At 43.6% G+C, this 17224-nt stretch overlaps 1 protein-coding gene across 2 annotated transcripts in view; it reads left to right on the forward strand.

Moving 5' to 3' along the window:
* The window catches only part of LOC122924476 (transport and Golgi organization protein 2 homolog), a 197181-nt gene that overhangs the window by 1225 nt on the left and 178732 nt on the right, over window positions 1–17224 (forward strand). Inside the window, exon 2 of one of the 2 annotated variants that reach the window (XM_044275587.1) lies at window positions 1288–1387. The exons of the other annotated variant lie outside the window; for it this stretch is intronic. The gene's annotated coding sequence lies outside the window, so the exon portion shown is untranslated. The remainder of the gene's footprint in view (window positions 1–1287; window positions 1388–17224) is intronic. 2 annotated transcript variants of the gene reach the window in all.

A 17224-nucleotide genomic window follows, 5' to 3' on the forward strand; every position in this document is an offset into this window, starting at 1 on the left:
GACTTCGTGATAACGAATTTCCCTCGCCGGAGACCATACATTTTAACGGATCTCCATACAGCAATAAAACAAAGTTTTGAGCTAATTGACTTTGTATCTTGGATCCGAAGCTTAATTCGCTCATCCCTAGTTAACAGGGAAAGTAAACAATGGCAAAAGATTTTTTAAATTGACTTTCAATGGATTTCAAAGGCTTTTGTCACAAGCACTGGTGTAACTATAGGGGTCGCAGGCTCCCCCCTTGCAAGTGGTACTGTACTTTTCCCTTTATAAGATGCAATGCATCTTATAAAGGAAATACTAGCGAGCGTTCCATAACGAAAGCGCTCATTAGTCTGCAGGAGGAGGGGGAGAGAAGCGCTGGGAACGCTGTATAGTACTTACCCCTCCTCCTGCTCGCTCTTCTCAGGGCCAGCGCTGCTGTGTCCTGGCTGCCTGCAGCGTCAGGACGTACAGAGAAGGTCAGGTGACTGCAGCGCGGGCCCTGAGAAGAGAAGACAGCCAGGACAAGAAGAGTGGCGGCAGGAGAGGTAAGTTACTTTATTATTTTACAGTCTGATCTGAGGTCTGATATGGAGGTCTGGAGTGGTCTATGGGGGGTCTGGAGGTATGACTGTGGGGTCTGGAGAGGTCTAACTGGGAGTCTGGAGGTCTAATGGGGGTCTAATTGGGGGTCTAATTGGGGGTCTAATTGGGGGTCTAATTGGGGGTCTAAAGGTCTAATAGGGGTCTGATTAGGTGTCTAGAGGTCTAATAGGGGTCCGATTGGGGGTATGGAGGTCTAATGGGGGTCAGATATGGGGGTCTGGAGGTCTAATGGGGGTCAGATATGGGGGTCTGGAGGTCTAGTGGGAGTCTGGAGGTCTAATGGGGTTCTAGAGGTCTGATATGGGGGTCTGGAGGTCTAATGGGGGTCTGGAGGTCTAATGGGGGTCTTTTCTGAGGTCTGATATTGGGTCGGGGTCTGATCTGAGGTCTAAAACTGGGGTCTTATATGGGGTCGGACATAGAGGTCTAAAGGGGGTTTGGTCTGAGATTGGGGGGTCTCATTTAGGGTTTTATATGGGGGTCTGATCTGAAAGGAAGGGGGAATTTTTTTGTACTAGCACACAATATAAAGGGGTGTTTTCTGTGTGGTACCAGTCTTTTCAGGGGAACTGTTTCTGCGGGAAAGTATTGGGGAGCACAGTGGGCACAGTATTGGGGGTGGCAGGATTGGGTTTTGAGAAGGTGAGGAGGATGATGGAAAAGTAGGAAAGTAAGATTTCTGTTTGTTAAACTCTGCAGAGATGAGGCGCTGCTGAAAGAAGTCACCATGGCTTGGTCTGACAAGAAAAGAGGAAATAGAATGTTTACATCAGAGAAGAGAAGTCACTGGATGTAAGAGGTACATATGTGGGGCAGTATGACCCTGTATGTTCTGTAGCGCTGTATGTAATGTTTTCTAAGTATGTCTTTAAAGGGGTTGTCCGCTTTTTTTTTTTTTTGTATGAGCGCTGCCTTCTCTGCTCTGTTAACCTGCTCATCACTGCAAATGCTACGGCAAGCAGGTGAACAGAACAGAGAAAGCAGCTCTCATATGAGCGCTGCCCTCTCTTCAAACAGCTGATTGTCGGGGGTACCGGAGGACCCCGGCTGATCTGATATTGATGACCTATCCTGAGGATAGGTCATCAGTTCTAAAAAGAGGACAACCCCTTTAACAGTAGAACTGGAGGGAGGGCATTTCAATATTTGCCTTGGGCAGCAGAAAAGCTAGGTGTACCAGCGCTGAGTGAAGGGAGGGGGGCCCCAAGTTGAACTCTTGCACCAGGGCCCATGAGCCTTTAGCTACGCCCCTGGTCACGAGATAACACTGTGATTTGTTATCAGAGTCAATTTTAGCTTGGCTACATCTGTATGTATCTATCTTTATCTATCTGTCTCTCTCTCTTTCTCTCGCTCTCTCTCTATCATGCAAAAGATAATTAGATCAGTATCTCCAACCTATGTCTAAAAAGGGGGGTTCAGGTGCACACTACTATTACTGCAATGTAAAAGCAAACAAGGACTACAAAAGCAGCATACTGCTTTATGCACATGCAAACACTGAAAACACAAATAAATGCAGATTGCATTATTACATACTTGCTATATGAAAATTAGAAGCTCTTTGCTCACAATCAGGGTGGCCAACCGTCTAGAAATTCCTGGACAGTGCGTAAATATAAGGGACTTTTTTGCAGTGTCCGTGAAAAAAAATAGATGTGTCTGTAATTTTTTTTTTAGGTTGGTGGTACTTGAGAAGGTCAATTTTGATTTTAATTCTCAGCATTTTGGACTTCACAGTAAACTCTGGTAATGTGTTTAGTATTAGTATCTGATCTCTAGACATGTATTACTTATAATCTTTATAGTTCATAGAAACATAGAAACATAGAATGTGTCGGCAGATAAGAACCATTTGGCCCATCTAGTCTGCCCAATATATCTGAATCCTATGAATAGTCCCTGGCCCTATCTTATATGAAGGATAGCCTTATGCCTATCCCATGCATGCTTAAACTCCTTCACTGTATTTGCAGCTACCACTTCTGCAGGAAGGCTATTCCATGCATCCACTACTCTCTCAGTAAAGTAATACTTCCTTATATTACTTTTAAACCTTTGCCCCTCTAATTTAAAACTATGTCCTCTTGTGGTAGTTTTTCTTCTTTTAAATATGCTCTCCTCCTTTACCGAGTTGATTCCCTTTATGTATTTAAAAGTTTCTATCATATCCCCTCTGTCTCTTCTTTCTTCCAAGCTATGCATATTAAGGTCTTTTAACCTTTCCTGGTAAGTTTTATCCTGCAATCCATGGACCAGTTTAGTAGCTCTTCTCTGAACTCTCTCTAGAGTATCTATATCCTTCTGGAGATATGGCCTCCAGTACTGCGCACAATACTCCAAGTGAGGTCTCACCAGTGTTCTGTACAGCGGCATAAGCACTTCACTCTTTCTACTGCTTATACCTCTCCCTATACATCCAAGCATTCTGCTAGCATTTCGTGCTGCTTTATTACATTGTCTTCCCACCTTTAACTCTTCTGAAATAATTACTCCTAAATCCCTTTCCTCAGATACTGAGGTCAGGACTGTGTCAAATATTCTATATTCTGCCCTTGGGTTTTTACGCCCCAGGTGCATTATCTTGCACTTATCCACATTAAACATTATACATAGTTTTCCAATTTGTCCATAAAAAATGTTGACTGTCTGTGATTTTTGGATACATTGTCCAGAAAAAATAAAAGTTTAGTTGGCAATCCTTGTGTCAGGCACATCTACCAACAAAAGATGGGACCTACACTAACATACTTGCTTCTCTTAGGCTTCTGGCTTACACAATTCAGGGCAATGCAGAATCTAGCTATATGGCTTTAGAAGGTTGGGTATCGTTCAGAAGATCAATAAATGTGTTATCAACAAATAATGTTTCCAATGTATTACACATGTAACAAAAATCCTCAGCAAACAAAACATTCCACTAAAACATTCAGTGATTAATATAGTTTCACCTATATACGCCAAAGCACCATGTTTTTCAATAACAAACTTTTATTGATGGGGCACAGTTCACAAACATAATAAAGTAAGTAATTTCTAATTTGAATATCCACAAGATAAGATTATCCAAATGTCACAAGCTAAATACATAACAATATTAGTCCCACACTCTACAAAGGTTTTGAGAGCAAGAATTTCATCATTGTTTTATGGTCAAATAGTTTTTATTGAACCAGCCTGCATGTACAATAATGCACTAAGAACAACAAGAACAAAGGCAAATAGAAATCAAATCTATGCAGACAATTTTGGGTTATAAAACAGAACAAATAAACATCTCAAGGACATAAACAATATAAAAGTACAATGGACAAGGTCTGGGAATATAACATAACCAGCAGCAACTTAGAATAATAGGGATAGGAAGATACTCAGCAGCCCGTGCCTCCCTCGCAGGTATTCAGCTCATATATCTAATTTATCATGTTGTGTTACCCGTCACCCAACCGGTATAACCGGGAGAGGTCCTAAAATCAGACCATGGCCTCCAGCGTTTGATAAAAGTCTACTGAGATTGAGTGTCTTTGGCTCTAAGTTCCTCTATTCTCATGATCTGATTAAGGGCCTCGACCCAGTGAGAGGGGCGGTGGATTTCCATAGTCTAGGGATTTACTTCGCATTGCCATAAGAAAGAATCCAAGAAGACCCTTGTGAATCCCATATATGTGGCATGGAGCCCGGTGCCACTCCACATCTCCAGCAAAAATGCGAGGTTTGCGTAAAGATCCTTTGGAGTCGTACAGGTGTCATGTACCAGTGGTAGAGGATCTTATCATTTGTTTCTTGGAATCGACATGAGATGGACTTTTTGTGAGTAAATCAAAACCCATATTCCATTGGTCTTCTGTGAAAGAGGTCTGTAACTTCTTCTCCCATGCTTTCAGAAAAGCCAGAGTACTCGTCTCTCTCTCCATCCCTCAACATTCCATATAACACTGAAATCCTGTAAGCAGTTGTGGTAGTTGAGAAGCACAGCTTTTCAAATGGATAAGTGTGGACTATGTGAAATAAAGCTCCTTAATTGTAGATACCTAAGCCATGTGCCTGGTGAAGTGTTCCTGTCAGGTAGGAGGTCAGATAAAGGGGGGAAGAGTACCATCCTTCATTATATCTTGCAGTCTAGAGTCAGGAGGGGAGGAGAAGAGTCATTTTTCCAATAATGTGTCGGTGAAAAGTGGATTGCCTACTAGGGGAAGAAGCGTGTCTGGTGTGGTGATAAGTCCACATCCCAGGGCCAAACATCTTAACAAAGATGTCAGCATTTCCAAAAGAGGGGATCCATCTGTCGCTCGCGTGTTCCATCTGGACCCAAAGTTTGTCAGTTCTGTGATTAAATAAGTCCAGAATAGTTTTACTAATACTGGCTCTATAATAAAGAGTAAAGTTGGGCATCCGAACTTACCCTTGGGATATGTGTCTAGGCCTACAACTCTGCCACAAAAACTTAGAAGTCAGTCACTTAAGTTTACTCAAAAAGGACATGCGAAGGGCAAGGGTTAACGATTGTAAAAAATAAATAAGCTTAAGAAGAGTATCCATTTTAAGAACATTCACCCTCCCAAACCATGAAAGGGACAAATAATCCCATTTGCGAAGATCTGACTCCAGCTCCAAGAAAATAGCCTTTAAGGCATCAGTGGGTAAATGAATGCCCATGGATTTAACAGTTGGTCTGCCATCGAAATGGGAAGACCTCACTTAGGTGTTTCACCTCGGAGAGAGGGAGGGTGATATTGAGCATTTAAGACTTATGTACATTAATATTAAAATATCTCAATCTACTGTAAACTCCCGGAGGATAGAGAGTAGACCTATCCTAGGTGAAGGGATAAAAAGTAGGAGATCGTCAACAAATAGGGACATTGTATGCACCATCCCACCCTCCTCTAATCCCCAGACAGAAGATTTATGTCTTGGAGTGTTGGCCACAGACTCTATCACCAGAATGTATAGGAAAGGAGAGGGAGGACAGCCCTGCCTAGTCCCATTTCCTATAGGGAAGGAGGTAGAGAAGGACCCATTGACTCTAATTTGAGCCGAGGTGTTATGATAAAGTGCCTGGATCTACTCCTGCATCCTAAGCCCCAGGCTCAATTGACATAAAATAGCTTCCAAGAACCTTCAGCTCACTCTAACAAATGCCGTTTCGGCATCTACTGTCAAAAGGCAAAGTGGTGAGTTGGAACGCTTTGTCGTCGAGATGAGGGACATAGTTTTGATAGTGTTATCCCTAGCCTCACCTGTTGCAAGTGGATTAAGCCGGTTGGAGGCACACAATCTGTTTTCACACTTTGCAAATACTCTAAACCAGGGATGCCCAACCTGCGGCCCTCCAGCTGTTGTAAAACGACAACTCCCACCATGCCCTCCTGTAGGTTGATAGCTGAAGGCTGTCTGAGCATTCTGGGAGTTATAGTTTTGCAACAGCTGGAGGGCCACAGGTTCGGCATCCCTGCTCTAAACTATAGTCTCTAAACATATACAGTACACTAAACTATAAACTATGCCAACAGAGAATGTCAATTTCAAGGAAACACTCAAAAATCATTATTTCTTTTTAGTATTTCTACCTATTATGAGAGAAAACAGGTACACTGAAGAAGAGAGCGTGTAAGAAGAATCAAATGGGTTATCTTAGGAAAGGAAAACAGAAGTAGTCAAACATATTCAACCTATTATGAGAGAAAACAGGTACACTGAAGAAGAGAGCGAGTAAGAAGAATCAAATGGCAAGTGGAATGTAGAATGTTATGCAATGGCCAAGTCAATCACCTGACCTGAATCCGATTGAGCATATGCAAACTGTTTTAATTCCTACACCGTTCACCTGATTTTGATGTAAATACCCTCAATTTAAAGCTGACCGTCTGCAGTTAAAGCACATCTTGTTCGTTTAATTTCAAATCCATTGTGGTGGTGTATAGAGCCAAAAATGTTAGAATTGTGTCGATGTCCCAATATTTATGGACCTGACTGTGTGTGTGTGTGTATATATATATATATATATATATATATATGTATGTAAAAGCAATCATTTAATGCTTTGCTAAATTATGAGTCATGATTCTTCTGCAGGTTATCACGATCGGCGTGACTATCACATATGAGACACAGAGGGAGGGAAAGAGGAAGGCCCTGCCCAAGTGAGAGGGAAGGTGGTGACCCCTGACTCACCTTGCGGCTGGCACCTGGCTGCCCTGACGTCCCTAGACGGGTTCCTCACCCGTACGCCGATCACGTGCCTAAAACCCTGGCTTTCCTTAAGATGAGCCCTAGATAGTGAACAGGGCGGTGGGAACACTAGTCCGCACCACTAGCTCTAAAGGAAAACACCAAGGGGAGGACAGACAATACAGACTCAACATATAATCCCAGGTGGGCGACAACAGGAGACAACAAAAAAGCCCAACAGGGATCCGGAGGGTAGCACTCTGGAACAACAACCAGGATTCACAGCTCCAGTGGGTCAGTATAGAAGTCCAGGCAGGAAGCTCTATAACTGGCAACTAGAGAAGTGTGAGAGGAGAATATAAGGAGGTTGGGAGTGGCAGACAAGAAACAGCTGAGGAGGAGAAGCTACGGATCCCTGAGTGAGACAAAAAGGATTGCAAGGCAAACACAGAAAACAATCACTAAGAAACAACGTGATCTTTAGACATAGAGCGCGCAGCCACCCGCTGCGACTTCCTGACCCCGGGTATAACGGAGTCAGACGTGGCTCTTGACACCCTCGTGACACAGGTAGAGTGAAGTCTCACAATATCCTAAGACTACATCTCAATATGGAGATGATCAATTAATGAATTTATTTATTTGCCAATCTAGAGGGTATAATTTCACCCACACTATCTAATTAGTCTTTATAAAATGAAATATCATTTTCTGTGTCTCTTACCAAGTCCTAGTAGGAATCTCACTTCTGCTCCTAGGTAAGTTGTGTGGTCCATCATAGCGCATCTCATCATGGCTTTCATCTTGATAGACCTCTCTAGAGAGCTCAACTTATGTCCTTCATCCTCTTTTTCTTCTACCCTCTTTGTGTGGTTTATGATCACAAACTTATCAGTTAGACACACCTTCCTAGTTTGGAACTTTCCAATCATTGTCGGATGGGCGTGGCCATTGATACAAAATGTGACATCATAACCTTACCCAGAATGCACTTTTTCTACTGTTGTAATGTCACCTACTGATACCTAGGTGGCACTGCTGTATAAGCTATTTGCATCATAGTATAAAGGGTTAACTTATGTAAGTCTGAATAAAACGTATTCTATACATTTGACCTTAGAAACTTTAATTCAAAGCTATAGGGATTAATTCTGACACTTGTAGCAATAAGAGACAGACCTCTAGGCGTCTCTCTGAATGTTTCTTACATTGTTGATTTATGGACCATAATGATATGAATGGCTTTGTTTTCTCACAGAGATATCAGTACCTCCTGTGATACCAAAGATGTGATTAATTGTTAAAAAACACACATCTTTACAGACACTCTTTTAGAGACGAATATTCTCCCATTTTGTCTTCATAACATATAACAATATAATATAAAGTAACATATATATATATATATATATATATATATATATACTACTGATTGTCTTATGCTAAGGACTAACTAAGGCTCATTAAATGAATACATACATATCATATATTTTGCTTCATTAATAAATACCTAATTGTATAGGTAATTATCACCAGCTGCATAGAGCTTATCTTTATCTTCCGTCATAAATTTATAAGTAGACAAGGAGAATTATTCTCAGACTGGTACATTCATGAGAAGAATAACACTAAAAAGCAGAAACCTTTGTGCGACCTTACTTTGGCCTACTCAAGACATACAAAATTGTAACTATAGTCGAGCATGGCTATTAAAGGCAATGAACATCCATCTTGACTAAAATGAATTGGATATCAATGTATTTACCTATGAAAAGGCACAACAACACTCAGCTGATCTGAAATAGCGTGTGTATGGGAAAGTTGGGAGGGAGAAGAGAAAGCTGTTAGCCAAAAGGTCATTTGTCCAAGAGCTGTTGAATGTGTATGTCCACCTTTACTTGTGCCATCAACCGCAGTGCCATCCACAATAGGCGTAGTCCCTTTTTATCATTAAAGGTTCCATCAGACTAAGGCCTCATGCACACGGCTGTAGTTTCGGCCCGCATCCGATCCACATTTTGTGCGGACCAGATGGGGACACATTCATTTCATACATGGGTTGCCTGCATCTGTAAGTCTGTTCTACGGGCATAAAAAAAAAAAAAAAAGAAATTGCCCTATTCTTGTCCATTTGGGGAACCTGCGGAAAAGAAAAATACGGGATGCACAGGCCAGTATCAGCAATTTGTGGACTTCAAACACTGATACGGCCATTTGCATGAGGCCTAACTCATATAACAGTGAAATACTTATGGGGATTGCTAACTTAATACAGCAAATAGAAACTGAATGGAGCTCAACCTGCTGCTCCGTTCTCGGGATCGGTGAGGGTCCCAGCAGTTTGATCCTCATTGATTATGTGGATATGGAATAACTTCAATACTTGACACAAGCACTTTAACAATGGCTACATGGCATTGGCAGCAACATTGACTATCCTCTTCCATTGGGTGTCCGTTTTGTATTTATATTTTGGGAAGGTTTATAAGGCTCTGTATGCATCTCTTCTGTCAGTCACTGGTCTCTGGGAAACACTGTACCCCATCTACACTCACCTAAAGAATTATTAGGAAAACCTGTTCTATTTCTCATTAATGCGATTATCTAGTCAACCAATCACATGGCAGTTGCTTCATTCCATGTAGGGTTGTGGTCCTGGTTAAGACAATCTCCTGAACTCCAAACTGAATGTCAGAATGGGAAAGAAAGGTGGGCTACAACAGCAGAAGACCCCACCGGGTACCACTCATCTCCGGTACAAATAGGAAAAAGAGGCTACAATTTGCACGAGCTCACCAAAATTGGACTGTTGAATACTGGAAAAATGTTGCCTGGTCTGATGAGTCTCAATTTCTGTTGAGACAGTCAAATGGTAGAGTCCGAATTTGGCGTAAACAGAATGAGAACATGTATCCATCATGCCTTGTTACCACTGTGCAGGCTGGTGGTGGTGGTGTAATGGTGTGGGGGATGTTTTCTGGGCACACTTTAGGCCCCTTAGTGTCAATTGGCCATCGTTTAAATGCCACGGGCTACCTGAGCATTGTTTCTGACCATGTCCATCCCTTCATGACCACCATGTACCCATCCTCTGATGGCTACTTCCAGCAGGATAATGCACCATGTCACAAAGCTTGAATCATTTTAAATTAGTTTCTTGAACGTGACAATGAGTTCACTGTACTAAAATGGCCCCCACAGTCACCAGATCTCAACCCAATAGAGCATCTTTGGGATGTGGAACGGGAGCTTCGTGTCCTGGATGTGCATCCCTCAAATCTCCATCAACTGCAAGATGCTATCCTATCAATATGGGCCAACATTTCCAAAGAATGCTATCAGCACCTTGTTGAATCAATGCCATGTAGAATTAAGGCAGTTCTGAAGGCAAAAGGGGGTCCAACACCGTATTAATATGGTGTTCCTAATAATTCTTTAGGTGAGTGTACAGGTCCTTCTAAAAAAATTAGCATATTGGGATAAAGTTCATTATTTTCTGTAATGTACTGATAAACATTAGACTTTCATATATTTTAGATTCATTACACACCAACTGAAGTAGTTCAAGCCTTTTATTGTTTTAATATTGATGATTTTGGCATACAGCTGTCACGAGGGTGTCAAGAGCCACGTCTGACTCCCTTATACCCGGGGTCAGGAAGTCGCAGCGGGTGGCTGCGCGCTCTATGTCTAAAGATCACGTTGTTTCTTAGTGATTGTTTTCTGTGTTTGCCTTGCTATCCTTTTTGTCTCACTCAGGGATCCGTAGCTTCTCCTCCTCAGCTGTTTCTTGTCTGCCACTCCCAACCTCCTTATATTCTCCTCTCACACTTCTCTAGTTGCCAGTTATAGAGCTTCCTGCCTGGACTTCTATACTGACCCACTGGAGCTGTGAATCCTGGTTGTTGTTCCAGAGTGCTACCCTCCGGATCCCTGTTGGGCTTTTTGTTGTCTCCTGTTGTCGCCCACCTGGGATTATATGTTAAGTCTGTATTGTCTGTCCTCCCCTTGGTGTTTTCCTTTAGAGCTAGTGGTGCGGACTAGTGTTCCCACCGCCCTGTTCACTATCTAGGGCTCATCTTAGGGAAAGCCAGGGTTTTAGGCACGTGATCGGCGTACGGGTGAGGAACCCGTCTAGGGACGTCAGGGCAGCCAGGTGCCAGCCGCAAGGTGAGTCAGGGGTCACCACCTTCCCTCTCACTTGGGCAGGGCCTTCCTCTTTCCCTTCCTCTGTCTCAGAGAAACCTCACTCACATTGTCCATAACTTACACCTTCGGGTAGGGGACCACCATAATGAGTGTCTTTCATGTTACATTCTGGAGGGCCTTCCCTCTCCTGTGGTATTGGGTCTTCCCTGGTTGGTAGCGCACAATCCAGTGGTGGATTGGCAGGCCAGGGAGATATTGGAGTGGAGTGAGCATTGCAGAGAGAATTGCTTAAATAACAATTGCTTAATCGCCTCCATAGCTTCCCTACCTACATTTATTTCGGACTTTGAGGACGTTTTTTCTGAAAAGGGTTGTCAGAAGCTACCACCTCATCGTCCTTATGATTGCCCGGTTAACCTGATTCCCGGTGCAAAATTACCCAAGTCCAGGTTGTATAATCTTTCGGGTCCCGAGAGACAAGCCATGAAAGATTATATCTCCGAGAGTCTGGCTAAGGGACACATCAGACCCCCTTCTTCACCCGTGGCTGCAGGGTTTTTCTTTGTTAAAAAGAAAGATGGGGCCTGCGTCCTTGCCTAGATTTCCGTGAGCTAAGCCGAATAACCATCCGAGACCCATACCCTCTTCCTCTCATTCCTGACCTTTTTAATCAGATTGCGGGTGCTAGGTGGTTCTCCAAACTTGATCTTAGGGGGGCCTACAATCTGATTCGTATCAAGGAAGGGGATGAGTGGAAGACAGCTTTTAACACCCCTGAGGGGCATTATGAAAATTTAGTCATGCCTTTCGGTCTGACCAATGCCCCTGCTGTCTTCCAACATTTCGTTAATGATATTTTTAGTCATCTCATCGGCAGGTTTGTAGTCATATACCTAGATGATATCTTAATTTATTCGGCTGATCTGAAAACACATGAAGTACATGTCAGGCAAGTACTGCAGGTCCTACGGACGAATAAATTATATGCGAAAATTGAAAAATGTGTCTTCGCCGTTCAGGAAATACAGTTCCTGGGATATCTATTATCTGCTTCAGGTTTCCGTATGGATCCTAGGAAGGTCCAGGCAATTTTAGATTGGGATCTTCCTGAGAACCTTAAAGCTCTACAACGGTTTTTGGGTTTCGCAAATTTCTATAGAAAGTTCATTAAAAATTATTCAGTGATTGTTAAACCCCTTACTGACATGACTAGGAAGGGGACTGATTTTTCTAAATGGTCTGACGCCGCTAAAATTGCATTTTCCTCTCTAAAAGAGAGATTTACCTCGGCACCTGTTCTAATTCAACCTGATGTCTCCCAGCCTTTTATTGTTGAAGTAGATGCGTCAGAGGTGGGAGTGGGGGCTGTATTGTCTCAGGGTCCGTCTCCTGGCAAATGGCGTCCTTGCGCTTTCTTTTCCAAAAAGTTATCTACAGCAGAAAAGAACTATGATATTGGAAATAGGGAACTGTTGGCGATTAAACTGGCGTTTGAAGAGTGGCGTCACTTCTTAGAGGGAGCAATCCACCCCGTCACGGTGATTACGGATCACAAAAACCTTCTGTACCTAGAATCGGCTAAGCGTCTCACCCCTAGACAAGCTCGGTGGTCGCTATTCTTTACCAGATTTAACTTTGTAATCACCTATCGTCCTGGGGCAAAAAATACCAAGGCAGACGCATTATCTCGTAGTTTCCCTGGAGGGGGTAATGTTAGTGATCCGGTACCTATTTTACAAAGAGGAGTGGTTGTCTCTGCTGTACACTCTGTTCTAGAGGGAAAGGTGTTAGAGGCCCAGGGGGACGCCCCGGCCTCTTGCCCCTCAGAGAAATTGTTTGTACCGTTAAACCTGCGTCTTGAATTATTAAAGGAACATCATAATTCGGCACTTGCTGGGCACCCGGGTAGTAAAGCAACCTTGGAGCTATTGTCTCGTCGTTTTTGGTGGCCAAGGTTGCGTCAGGATGTAATGGATTTCGTGTCTACTTGTTCTACTTGTGCACGCGCGAAAGTCTCTCATACACGTCCAGCAGGGTCTTTATTGCCACTTTTCATCCCCAATAGGCCATGGACACATCTGTCAATGGATTTCATCACTGACTTACCGTTGTCTGCGGGTAAAACAGTTATCTTGGTAGTAGTAGACAGGTTTAGCAAAATGGTACACTTTATTGCGCTACCCGCACTTCCTAATGCTAAGACTCTTGCTCAGGTGTTTATCAGTGAAATCGTGAAGCTTCACGGGGTCCCTTCCGATGTGGTTTCGGATCGGGGAACCCAGTTTATTTCTAAGTTTTGGAAAGCTTTTTGTTCCCGTTTGGGGGTACACTTGTCCTTTTCCTCAGCTTTCCATCCTCAGTCGAATGGACAGACTGAGCGTACCAACCAAAACCTAGAAACATATTTAAGGTGTTTTGTGTCTGAAAACCAAGAGGTGTGGTCATCATATTTACCGTTAGCCGAGTTTGCCATAAATAATCGCTGTCAGGAATCCACTGGCAAGTCACCATTTCTTGGTGCATACGGTTTTCATCCCCAATTTTGTACTTTCAAAGAGGGGGGGTCTTCTGGGGTTCCCGAAGAGGAACGGTTTTCTTCATCTCTTTCATCGGTATGGCAGAAGGTGCAAGCTAACTTGAAAAATATGAGTGGTAAATATAAATGCATGGCCGATAAGAGACGGTCGCCAGGTCCGGACCTAGGAGTGAATGACTATGTGTGGTTGTCTACTAGGAATATTAAGTTGAAGGTTCCCTCTTGGAAACTGGGCCCTAGGTTTATTGGTCCTTCTAAAATAGTAGCCGTCATTAACCCTGTGGCTTTTCGCCTGGAGCTACCTCAGACTTTTAAGATCCATAACGTCTTCCATAAGTCGTTACTCAAGAAGTATGTTCCACCTCTAGAACCATCACCGCTGCCACCTCCTCCTGTTATTGTGGATGGTAATCTGGAGTTTCAAATATCCAGAATTGTTGATTCTCGTCGGGTCCGCCGCTCTCTTCAGTATCTGGTGCATTGGAGGGGTTACGGTCCCGAGGAAAGAATGTGGGTTCCAGCGTCAGAGGTAAACGCCAACAGGTTAATTCAGGCTTTCCATGCCTCTCATCCTGAGAGACCTGGTCCTGAGTGTCCGGAGGCCCCTCGTGAAAGGGGGGGTACTGTCACGAGGGTGTCAAGAGCCACGTCTGACTCCGTTATACCCGGGGTCAGGAAGTCGCAGCGGGTGGCTGCGCGCTCTATGTCTAAAGATCACGTTGTTTCTTAGTGATTGTTTTCTGTGTTTGCCTTGCTATCCTTTTTGTCTCACTCAGGGATCCGTAGCTTCTCCTCCTCAGCTGTTTCTTGTCTGCCACTCCCAACCTCCTTATATTCTCCTCTCACACTTCTCTAGTTGCCAGTTATAGAGCTTCCTGCCTGGACTTCTATACTGACCCACTGGAGCTGTGAATCCTGGTTGTTGTTCCAGAGTGCTACCCTCCGGATCCCTGTTGGGCTTTTTGTTGTCTCCTGTTGTCGCCCACCTGGGATTATATGTTGAGTCTGTATTGTCTGTCCTCCCCTTGGTGTTTTCCTTTAGAGCTAGTGGTGCGGACTAGTGTTCCCACCGCCCTGTTCACTATCTAGGGCTCATCTTAGGGAAAGCCAGGGTTTTAGGCACGTGATCGGCGTACGGGTGAGGAACCCGTCTAGGGACGTCAGGGCAGCCAGGTGCCAGCCGCAAGGTGAGTCAGGGGTCACCACCTTCCCTCTCACTTGGGCAGGGCCTTCCTCTTTCCCTCCCTCTGTGTCACGTATGTGATAGTCACGCCGATCGTGATAACAGCTCATGAAAACCCAAATTTCCTATCTCCAAAAATTAGCATATTTCATCCGACCAATAAAAGAAAAGTGTTTTTAATACAAAAAAAGTCAACCTTCAAATAATTATGTTCAGTTATGCACTCAATACTTGGTCGGGAATCGTTTTGCAGAAATGACTGCTTCAATGCGGCGTGGCATGGAGGCAATCAGCCTGTGGCACTGCTGAGGTGTTATGGAGGCCCAGGATGCTTCGATAGCGGCCTTAAGCTCATCCAGAGTGTTGGGTCTTGCGTCTCTCAACTTTCTCTTCCCAATATCCCACAGATTCTCTATGGGGTTCAGGTCAGGAGAGTTGGCAGGCCAATTGAGCACAGTAATACCATGGTCAGTAAACCATTTACCAGTGGTATTGGCATTGTGAGCAGGTGCCAGGTCGTGCTGAAAAATGAAATCTTCATCTCCATAAAGCTTTTCAGCAGATGGAAGCATGAAGTGCTCCAAAATCTCCTGATAGCTAGCTGCATTGACCCTGCCCTTGATAAAACACAGTGGACCAACACCAGCAGCTGACATGGCACCCCAGACCATCACTGACTGTGGGTACTTGACAGTGGACTTCAGGCATTTTGGCATTTCCCTCTCCCCAGTCTTCCTCCAGACTCTGGCACCTTGATTTCCGAATGACATGCAAAATTTACTTTCATCCGAAAAAAGTACTTTGGACCACTGAGCAACAGTCCAGTGCTGCTTCTCTGTAGCCCAGGTCAGGCGCTTCTGCCGCTGTTTCTGGTTCAAAAGTGGCTTGACCTGGGGAATGGCGCACCTGTAGCCCATTTCCTGCACACGCCTGTACACGGTGGCTCTGGATGTTTCTACTCCAGACTCAGTCCACTGCTTCCGCAGGTCCCCCAAGGTCTGGAATCGGTCCTTCTCCACAATCTTCCTCAGGGTCCGGTCACCTCTTCTCGTTGTGCAGCGTTTTCTGCCACACTTTTTCCTTCCCACAGACTTCCCACTGAGGTGCCTTGATACAGCACTCTGGGAACAGCCTATTCGTTCAGAAATTTCTTTCTGTGTCTTACCCTCTTGCTTGAGGGTGTCAATGATGGCCTTTTGGACAGCAGTCAGGTCGGCAGTCTTACCCATGATTGCGGTTTTGAGTAATGAACCAGGCTGGGAGTTTTTAAAAGCCTCAGGAATCTTTTGCAGGTGTTTAGTTGATTCAGATGATTAGGTTAATAGCTCGTTTAGAGAACCTTTTCATGATATGCTAATTTTTTTAGATAGGAATTTGGGGTTTTCATGAGCTGTATGCCAAAATCATCAATATTAAAACAATAAAAGGCTTGAACTACTTCAGTTGGTGTGTAATGAATCTAAAATATATGAAAGTCTAATGTTTATCAGTACATTACAGAAAATAATGAACTTTATCACAATATGCTAATTTTTTTAGAAGGACCTGTATGTTGGTCCCATGTTCATACTGTATACGCCCGCATTGCTAAAGTTTTAACATATGCAAATAAGCCTTTAGGAGCAACAGGGGCGTTGTCGTTACTCCTAGAGGCTCAGCTCTCTCGGCAACTGCCACTCCCCCTGCACTTTGATTGACATGTTTTCACTGCCTGGTCCTGTCAATGAAAGTGCAGAGGTGGCGGCAGATGCAGAGAGAGCTGAGTCTCTAGGTGTAATGGCAACACCCCCGTTACTCCTAGAGGCTCATTTGTATATATTAAAGCATAATTTTTCTCAGCAATGTGGGCACATATGAACATGGAACCAACACAGATACCTTTAGTGGCCAGCCAGTGTTCTCTTTTCTCAGGGACCTGTCTTCTCAAAGTCACTGCAGGGACCCCCATAATCAATCTTGCAGCACCTTGCTGCTGTATAATCAGGTAATATTTGAATGTAACCTTATTGTGGGCCCTAGGCACTCCAGTCCGGCTCTGGATATAATAATATTGCTGACGTCGATTTTTTCTTATTTTTTATATAAACCATTCAATCTTGACTTCTGCAGTGTGACAGATGTGAGAGGCAGAATAAAGAGTGTTATAAGTGTAAATAATGAGTTTAGTTATGGACAGATCATGTTGGGAAGTGTAAATATGCCCGGTATTCAGACTGCTCTTCTCTGCAGTACCAGCTGGAAGCTCCAGCCTCAGTGCAGGACTTGGTTTTCCAGGCACGTAACAGGAACAGTGAGAGGCCTTATGAAACATCTGTTGTTACTTGCACCCCATAAATTGTGTTTCGCATGCAATTTTTACAACAATACTATATTTCAATAGAATGGGTGTCCTGGTAAACTGGGCCACAAAGTAAGTTTTGGACAGTTTTATGAAACAGGGAATCTGGAGAAGAAGCTTAAAACTGTAAAATGAAGATGTCTTAGCATACGGAAAAAATCTGTTGCAGGGCATCAATCTCCATTTGTTTGTTTGGTCAGTGAATATTCGTAGGACAAATATTATGCCGTTTAACCACACTGAACATCTGAATGTCAAG

Source organism: Bufo gargarizans, chromosome 1, assembly GCF_014858855.1.
Source record: "Bufo gargarizans isolate SCDJY-AF-19 chromosome 1, ASM1485885v1, whole genome shotgun sequence".
Taxonomy (NCBI): Eukaryota; Metazoa; Chordata; class Amphibia; order Anura; family Bufonidae; genus Bufo; species Bufo gargarizans.